Below are 8793 nucleotides of genomic sequence, written 5' to 3'. Positions count from 1 at the left end.
CGACGATGATCTCCACCTTCTTGATCCAGCAAGAGGGGGCGGAGAGGTAGAAGAGTTCTCCGGCAGCGTGACGGCGCGCCGGTGGTGGTGATGATCTACTCCGGCAGGGCTTCGCCTAAGCTCCGTAGAAATACGATCTAGAGGAAAAACTGCGTGGTATAGGGTCGAGCAGCACGTGGCAAAGTTGTGTCTCAAAAACCATCAATACCTCTAGTATATATAGGAGGGAGGGAGGGGAGGAGGCAGCCTCAAACCCTCAAGGTTTGGCCGAAATTGGAGGTGGAAGAGTCCTACTCCAATCCTACTTGGAGTAGGATTCCACCTTCCCACTTGGAAACTCTTTCCACCTTGTGTTTTTTCCTTCTCAAACCTTATGGGCCTTAGTGGGAACTTATTCCAGCCTACTAGGGGCTGGTTTATCTCTTCCCATAGCCCATGAGACCCCTTGGGGCGTTACACCCCTCCCGATGGTCTCCGGTACCCCTCCCGGCACTCCCAGTACACTACCGATGAGCCCGAAACTTTTCCGGTGACCAAAACAGGACTTCCTATATATGAATCTTTACCTCCAGACCATTCCGGAGATCCTCGTGACGTCCTGGATCTCATCTGGGACTCCGAACAACTTTCGGTTACCAACACCTATAACTCAACTATACCGAAACGTCACCGAACCTTAAGTGTGCAGACCCTGCTGGTTCGAGCACTATGTAGACATGACCCGAGACACTCCTCGGTGAATATCCAATAGCGGGACCTGGATGCCCATATTGGATCCTTCATATTCTCCGAAGATATTATCGGTTGAACCTCAGTGTCAAGGATTCATATAATCCCGTATGTCATTCCCTTTGTCCTTCGGTATGTTACTTGCCCGAGATTTGATCGTCAGTATCCGCATACCTATTTCAAACTCGTTCCGGCAAGTCCCTTTACTCGTTCCGTAATACAAGGTCCCGTGACTTACACTTAGTCACATTGCTTGCAAGTCTTGTGTGTGATGTTGTATTACCGAGTGGGCCCCGATATACCTCTCCGTCACACGGAGTGACAAATCCCAGTCTTGATCCATACTAACTCAATAGACACGTTCGAAGATACCTGTAGAGCATCTTTATAGTCACCTAGTTACGTTGTGACGTTTGATACACACAAGGTATTCCTCTGATGCCAGTGAGTTATATGATCTCATGGTCATGGGAATAAATAGTTCACACGTAGAAAAACAGTAGCAACAAAATGACACGATCAACATGCTACGTTCATTAGTTTGGGTCTAGTCCATCACATGATTCTCCTAATGATGTGATCCCATTATCAAGTAACAACACTTGCCTATGGTCAGGAAACCTTGACCATCTTTGGTCAACGAGCTAGTCAACTAGAGGCTTACTAGGGACAGTGTTTTGTCTATGTATCCACACAAGTATTGTGTTTCCAATAAATACAATTATAGCATGGATAATAAACGATTATCATGAACAAAAAATATAATAATAACTAATTTATTATTGCCTCTAGGGCATATTTCCAACAGTCTCCCGCTTGCATTAGAGTCAATAATCTAGTTCACATCACCATGTGATTCTAACGAATCTAACACCCATATAGTTCTGGTGTCTGATCACGTCTTGCTCGTGAGAGATGTTTTAGTCACCGGTTCTGAAACATTCAGATCCGTGTGTTCTTTACAAATCTTTATGTCACCTTATAGATGCTGCTACTACGTGCTATTCGGAAATACTCCAAATATATACTCTACTATACGAACCGTTTTACTACTCATAGTTATTCGGATTAGCGTTAAAGCTTCCATCTACGTAACCCTTTACGACGAACTCTTTAACCACCTCCATAATCGAGAAAAAAATTCCTTAGTCCATTAGTTAGTAAGGATAAATTTTGACCGCTGCTAGTGATTCAATCATGGATCACTCTCTGTACCTCTCAACAGATTTTGAGGCAAGGCACACATCACGTGCGGTACTCAACATGGCATACTTCAGATTCTACGGCCAAGGCATAGAAGACGATCTTCGACTATTATCTTTATTCTTTCGGGGTCAGGTTTTGAGTCTTACTCAAATTCACACCTTACAACACATCCAAAAACTCGTTTTTTGCTGATCTATTTTGAACTCCTTCAAAAACTTGTCAAGGCATGCATCTTGTTGAAACTTCTATTAAGCGTTTCGATCTATCTCCATAGATCTTGATGATCAACGTTGAGGTAGCAGAATCCAGGTATTCCTTTTAAAAACTCCTTTCAAACAACCTTTTATGCTTTACAGAAATTCTACATTACTTCTGATCCACAATATGTCAACCACATACACTTATCATAAATTCTATAGTGCTCCCACTCACTTCTTTGGAAATACAAGTTTCTCATAAACCTTGTACAAACCCAAAATCTTTGATCATCTCATCAAAGTGTATATTCCAACTCCGAGATGCTTGCACCAGTCCATTGAAGGATCGCTGGAGCTTGCATACTTGGTAGTATCCTTAGGATTGACAAAACGTTCTGATTGTATCACATACAACCTTTCGTCAAGGAAACCGTCGAGGAAACAATATTTTGACTTCCTATGTGCAATATTTCAAAATAATGCAACAACTACTAACACAATTCCAACAGACTTGTAGCATCGCTACGAGTGAGAAAGTCACATCATAGTCAACTCTTTGATCCTGTCGAAAACATCTTTGCGACAAGTCGAGCTTTTCTTAACAGTGACTTATCACCATCACCGTCTGTCTTCCTTTTAAAAATCCATTTTTACTTAATAGTCTTACTAGCATCAAGTATTTCTTCCAAAGTCTACACTTTGTTTTATACATGGATCCTCTCTTGGATTTCATGGCCTCTAGCCATTTCTCGGATTCCGGGTGCACCATTGCTTCTCCATAACTCATAGGTTCGTTGTTGCTCAACAACACGACCTCCAAGACAGGGTTACCATACCACTCTGTAGTAGTATGCAACCTTTGTTGACCTACGAGGTTTGTAGTAGCTTGATCCAAAGCTCCAATGATCACTATCATCAGCTTCCACTTCAATTGGTGTAGGCGCCACATGAACAACTTCCTGCGCCCTGCTACACACTAGTTGAAGTGACGGTTCAATAACCTCATCAAGTTCCACCACTCTCCCACTCAATTCTTTTGAGAGAAACCTTTCCTCGAGAAAGGATCCGTTTCTAGAAACAAACACTTTGCTTCCGGATCTGAGATAGGAGATATATCCAACTATTTTGGATATCCTATGAAGATGCATTTATCCGCTTTGGGTTCGAGCTTATCAGACTGAAACCTTTTCACATAAGCATCGCTGCCCCAAACTTTCAAGAAACGACATCTTAGATTTCTCTAAACCTCAGTCTATACTATGTCATCTCAACGGAAATACGCGGTGTCCTATTTAAAGTGAATGCGGTTGTCTCTAATGCATAACCCATAAACGATAGTGGTAATTCGATAAGAGACATCATAGTATGCACCATATCAAATAGGGTGTGGCTATGACATTTAGACACATCATCACACTATGGTGTTCCAAGTGGCATGAACTGTGAAACAATTTTCACTTTGTCTTAACTGCGTACCAAAAACTCGTAACTCAGATATTCACCTCTATGATCATATCGTAGACAGTTTATCCTCTTGTCACGACGATCTTCACTCTGAAATTGCATCGAACTTTTCAATATTTCAGACTTGTGATTCATCAAGTAAATACTCCTGTATCTACTCAAATCGTAAGTGAAGTAAGAACATAACGATATCCATTGCGTGCCTTATTACTCATTGGACTGCACACATCAAAAATGCATCACTCCCAACAAATTACTTTCTTGTTTCATGTGGCATGTTTTGCATGTCTCAAGTGATTGAAAATCAAGTGAGTCCAAACGATCCATCTCTATGGAGTTTCTTCATGCATTTATACCAACAAGTATGGTTTGCATGTCTCAAACGTTTCAAAAACGAGTGAGTACAAAGATCCATCAGCATGGAGCTTCTTCCTGCATTTTATAACAACATGACTCAAGTGGCAGTGCCACAACTAAGTGGTACTATCATTATTACTTTGCATCTTTTGGCACCAATATTATGAACATGTGTAACACTACGATCGAGATTCAATAAACCATTGAGGGTAAATTTTCAAGCAAATAGAACAACTATTATTCTCTTTAAATGAATAATCGTATTGCAATAAACACGATCCAGTCATGTTCATGCTCAACGCAAATACCAAATAACAATTATTTAGGTTTTACTACCAATCCCGATGATAGAGGGAGCGTGCGATGTTTGATCACATCAACCTTGGAAACACTTACAACACCTATTGTCACCTCGCCTTTAGCTAGTCTCCGTTTATTCCGTAGCTTTTATTTCGTGTTACTAATCACTTATCAACCGAACCGGTATCCAATACCCTCGCGCTACTAGGAGTAGTAGTAAAGTACACATCAACATCATGCATATCAAATATACTTCTTTCGACTTTGCCAGCCTTCTTTATCTACCAAACATCTAGGGTAGCTCCGCCTCAGTGACCGTTCCCCTCATAACAGAAGCACTTAGTCTCGGGCTTGGGTTTAATCCTGGGTCTCTTCATTAGTGCAACAACTGTTTTGCCGTTTCACGAAGTATCCCTTCTAGCCCTTGCCTTTCTCGAAACTTAGTGGTTTTACTAACCATCAACTATTGATGCTCCTTCTTGATTTCTACTTTCGAAGTGTCAAACATCGTGAATCCCTCAAGGATCATCGTATCTATCCTTGATATGTTATAGTTCATCACGAAGCTCTCACAACTTGGTGGCAGTGCCTTTGGAGAACCATCACTATCTCATCTGCAAGATTAACTCCCACTTGATTCAAGCGATTGTCGTACTCAGACAATCTGAGCACACGCTCAACGATTGAGCTTTTCTCCTTTACTTCGTGGACAAAGAATCTTGTCAGAGGTGTCATACCTCTTAACAAGGGCACAAACATGAAATCACAATTTCATCTCTTTAGAACTTCTCGTATGTTCCGTGACATTACAAAACGTCTTCGACGCCTTGCTTCTAAGTCATTAAGTATTTTGCACTGAACTATCGTGTAGTCATCAGAAACGTGTATGTCGGATGTTCACAACATCCACAGACGACGCTCGAGATGTAGCACACCGAGTGGTGCATTAAGGACATAAGCCTTCTGCGCAGCAACGAGGACAATCCTCAGTTTTACAGACTCAGTCCGCAAAGTTTTCTACTATCAACTTTCAACTAAGTTTTCTCTAGGAACATATAAAACAGTGGATCTATAGCGCAAGCTACATCGTAATTCGCGAAGACCATTAGACTATGTTCATGACAATTAGTTCAGTTAATCATATTACTTAAGAACTCCCACTCAAAAAGTACATCTCTTTAGTCATTTGAGTGGTACATGATCCAAATCCACTATCTACAGTCCGATCATCACGTGAGTCGAGAATAGTTTCAGTGGTAAGCATCTCTATGCTAATCATATCAACTATACGATTCATGCTCGACCTTTCGGTCTCATGTGTTCCGAGGCCATGTCTGAACATGCTAGGCTCGTCAAGCTTAACCCGAGTGTTCTGCGTGTGCAACTGTTTTGCACCCGTTGTATGTGAACGTTGAGTCTATCACACCCGATCATCACGTGGTGTCTCGAAACGACGAACTGTTGCAACGGTGCACAGTTGGGGAGAACAGAATTTCGTCTTGAAATTTTAGTGAGATATCACCTCATGATGCTACCGTCATTCTAAGCAAGATAAGGTGCATAAAGGATTAACATCACATGCAATTAATAAGTGACATGATATGGCCATCATCATGTGCTTCTTGATCTCCATCACCAAAGCACCAGCACGATCTTCTTGTCACCGGCGTCACACCATGATCTCCATCAACGTGTCGCCATCGGGGTTGTCGTGCTACTCATGCTATTACTACTAAAGCTCCGTCCTAGCAATATATTAAACGCATCTGCAAGCACAAACGTTAGTTTAAAGACAACCCTATGGCTCCTGCCGGTTGCCGTACCATCGACATGCAAGTCGATATTAAATATTACAACATGATCATCTCATACATCCAATATATCACATCACGTCGTTTGACCATATCACATCACAAGCATACCCTGCAAAAACAAGTTAGACGTCCTCTAATTGTTGTTCCATGTTTTACGTGGTTGCCATGGGTATCTAGTAGGATCGCATCTTACTTACGCAAAGAACACAACAGAGATGTATGAATTGCTATTTAACGTCTCTCCAAGGACCTCCTTGGTCAAATCCGATTGAACTAAAGTTGGAGAAACCAACACTCGCCAGTCATCTTTGAGCAAAGGGGTTGCTCGTAGTGATGAAACCAGTCTCTCGTAAGCGTACGAGTAATGTCGGTCCGAGCCGCTTCGATCCAACAATACCGCGGAATCAAGAAAAAGACTAAGGAGGGCAGCAAATTGCACATCACCGCCCACAAAAACTTTTATGTTCTACTCGATATAACATCTACGCATGAACCTAGCTCATGATGCCACTGTTGGGGAACGTCGCATGGGAAACAAAATTTTTCCTACGGGCACGAAGACCTATCATGGTGATGTCCATCTACGAGAGGGGATTTCCGATCTACGTACCCTTGTAGATAGCACAACAGGAAGCGTTTAAGAAACGCGGTTGATGTAGTGGAACGTCCTCACGTCCCTTGATCCGCCCCGCGAACCGTCCCACGAACCGTCCCGCGATCCGCTCCGATCTAGTGCCAAACGGACAGCACCTCCACGTTCAGCACACGTACAACTCGACAATGATCTGCACCTTCTAGATACAACAAGAGGGGGCAGAGAGGTAGAAGAGTTCTCCGGCAGCGTGACGGCGCGCCGGTGGTGGTGATGATCTACTCCGGCACGGCTTCGCCTAAGCTCCGTAGAAATACGATCTAGAGGAAAAACTGTGTGGTATAGGGTCGAGCAGCACATGGCAAAGTTGTGTCTCAAAAACCCTCAATACCTCTAGTATATATAGGAGGGAGGGGGGAGGAGGCAGCCTCAAACCCTCAAGGTTTGGCTGAAATTGGAGGTGGAGGACTCCTACTCCAATCCTACTTGGAGTAGGATTCCACCTTCCCACTTGGAAACTCTTTCCACCTTGTGTTTTTCCTTCTCAAACCTTATGGGCCTTAGTGGGAACTTATTCCAGCCTACTAGGGGCTGGTTTATTTCTTACCATAGCCCATGAGACCCCTTGGGGCGTTACACCCCTCCCGATGGTCCCCGACACCCCTCTCGGCACTCTCGGTACACTATCGGTCAGCCCGAAACTTTTCCGGTGACCAAAACAGGACTTCCTATATATCAATCTTTACCTCCGGACCATTCCGGAGATCCTAGTGACGTCCTGGATCTCATCTGGAACTCCAAACAACTTTCGGTTACCAACACCTATAACTCAGCTATACCGAAACGTCACCGAACCTTAAGTCTGCAGACCCTGCGGGTTCGAGAACTATGTAGACATGACCTAAGACACTCCTCGGTCAATATCCCATAGCGGGACCTGGATGCCCATATTGGATCCTACATATTCTCCGAAGATCTTATCGGTTGAACCTCAGTGTCAAGGATTCATATAATTCCATTCCCTTTGTCCTTCGGTATGTTACTTGCCCGAGATTTGATCGTCAGTATCCGCATACCTATTTCAAACTCGTTACCGGCAAGTCTCTTTACTCGTTCCGTAATACAAGATCCCATGACTTACACTTAGTCACATTGCTTGCAAGGCTTGTGTGTGATGTTGTATTACCGAGTGGGTCCCGAGATACCTCTCCGTCACATGGAGTGACAAATCCCAGTCTTGATCCATACTAAGTCAACGGACACCTTCGGAGATACCTGTAGAGCATCTTTATAGTCACCCAGTTACGTTGTGATGTTTGATACACGCAAAGTATTCCTGTGGTGCCAGTGAGTTATATGATCTCATGGTCATAGGAATAAATACTTGACACGCAGAAAAACAGTAGCAACAAAATGACACGATCAACATGCTACATTCATTAGTTTGGGTCTAGTCCATCACATGATTCTCCTAATGATGTGATCCCGTTATCAAGTAACAACCCTTGCCTATGTTCAGGAAACCTTGACCATCTTTGATCAACGAGCTAGTCAACTAGAGGCTTACTAGGGACAGTGTTTTGTCTATGTATCCACACAAGTATTGTGTGTCCAATCAATACAATTATAGCATGGATAATAAACGATTATCATGAACAAAGAAATATAATAATAACTAATTTGTTATTGCCTCTAGGGCATATTTCCAACATTCACATGACTAGTTCATTCATCATCATAATGCTTTGCGTGATCATATAGAGCTGACATAATATTTGTGGCAAAGACACCATTCATCATATTTTTGACACATGTCCTGCTAGATCTTTTCTTTGCACATCCTAGTACACTCCAGAGGCATTCAATTAAAGTCAAATCATCCTATCAGTTTACATATTGAGTTGTAAGTAATTAAAAGTGTCATGATCATCATTATTAGAGCATTGTCCCAGTGAGGAAATAAAAATGGGGGAGGCCAAATGACCCCACCATAAAAAAAATGAGTGGAAAAGATAGAAGGGACTTGTCTACTATCCTTTACCACACTTGTGCCTCAAAGTGGCACCTTGTTGTTCATACAGAGAGTCTCATGCCATATCATTCATATGATATTGGGAATCACTTTTTCATAAAC

Source organism: Hordeum vulgare, chromosome 6H (genome assembly GCF_904849725.1).
Source record: "Hordeum vulgare subsp. vulgare chromosome 6H, MorexV3_pseudomolecules_assembly, whole genome shotgun sequence".
Lineage (NCBI taxonomy): Eukaryota > Viridiplantae > Streptophyta > Magnoliopsida > Poales > Poaceae > Hordeum > Hordeum vulgare.
The sequence above is the reverse complement of the archived record's forward strand: the minus strand, read 5'-3'. Positions refer to the sequence as shown.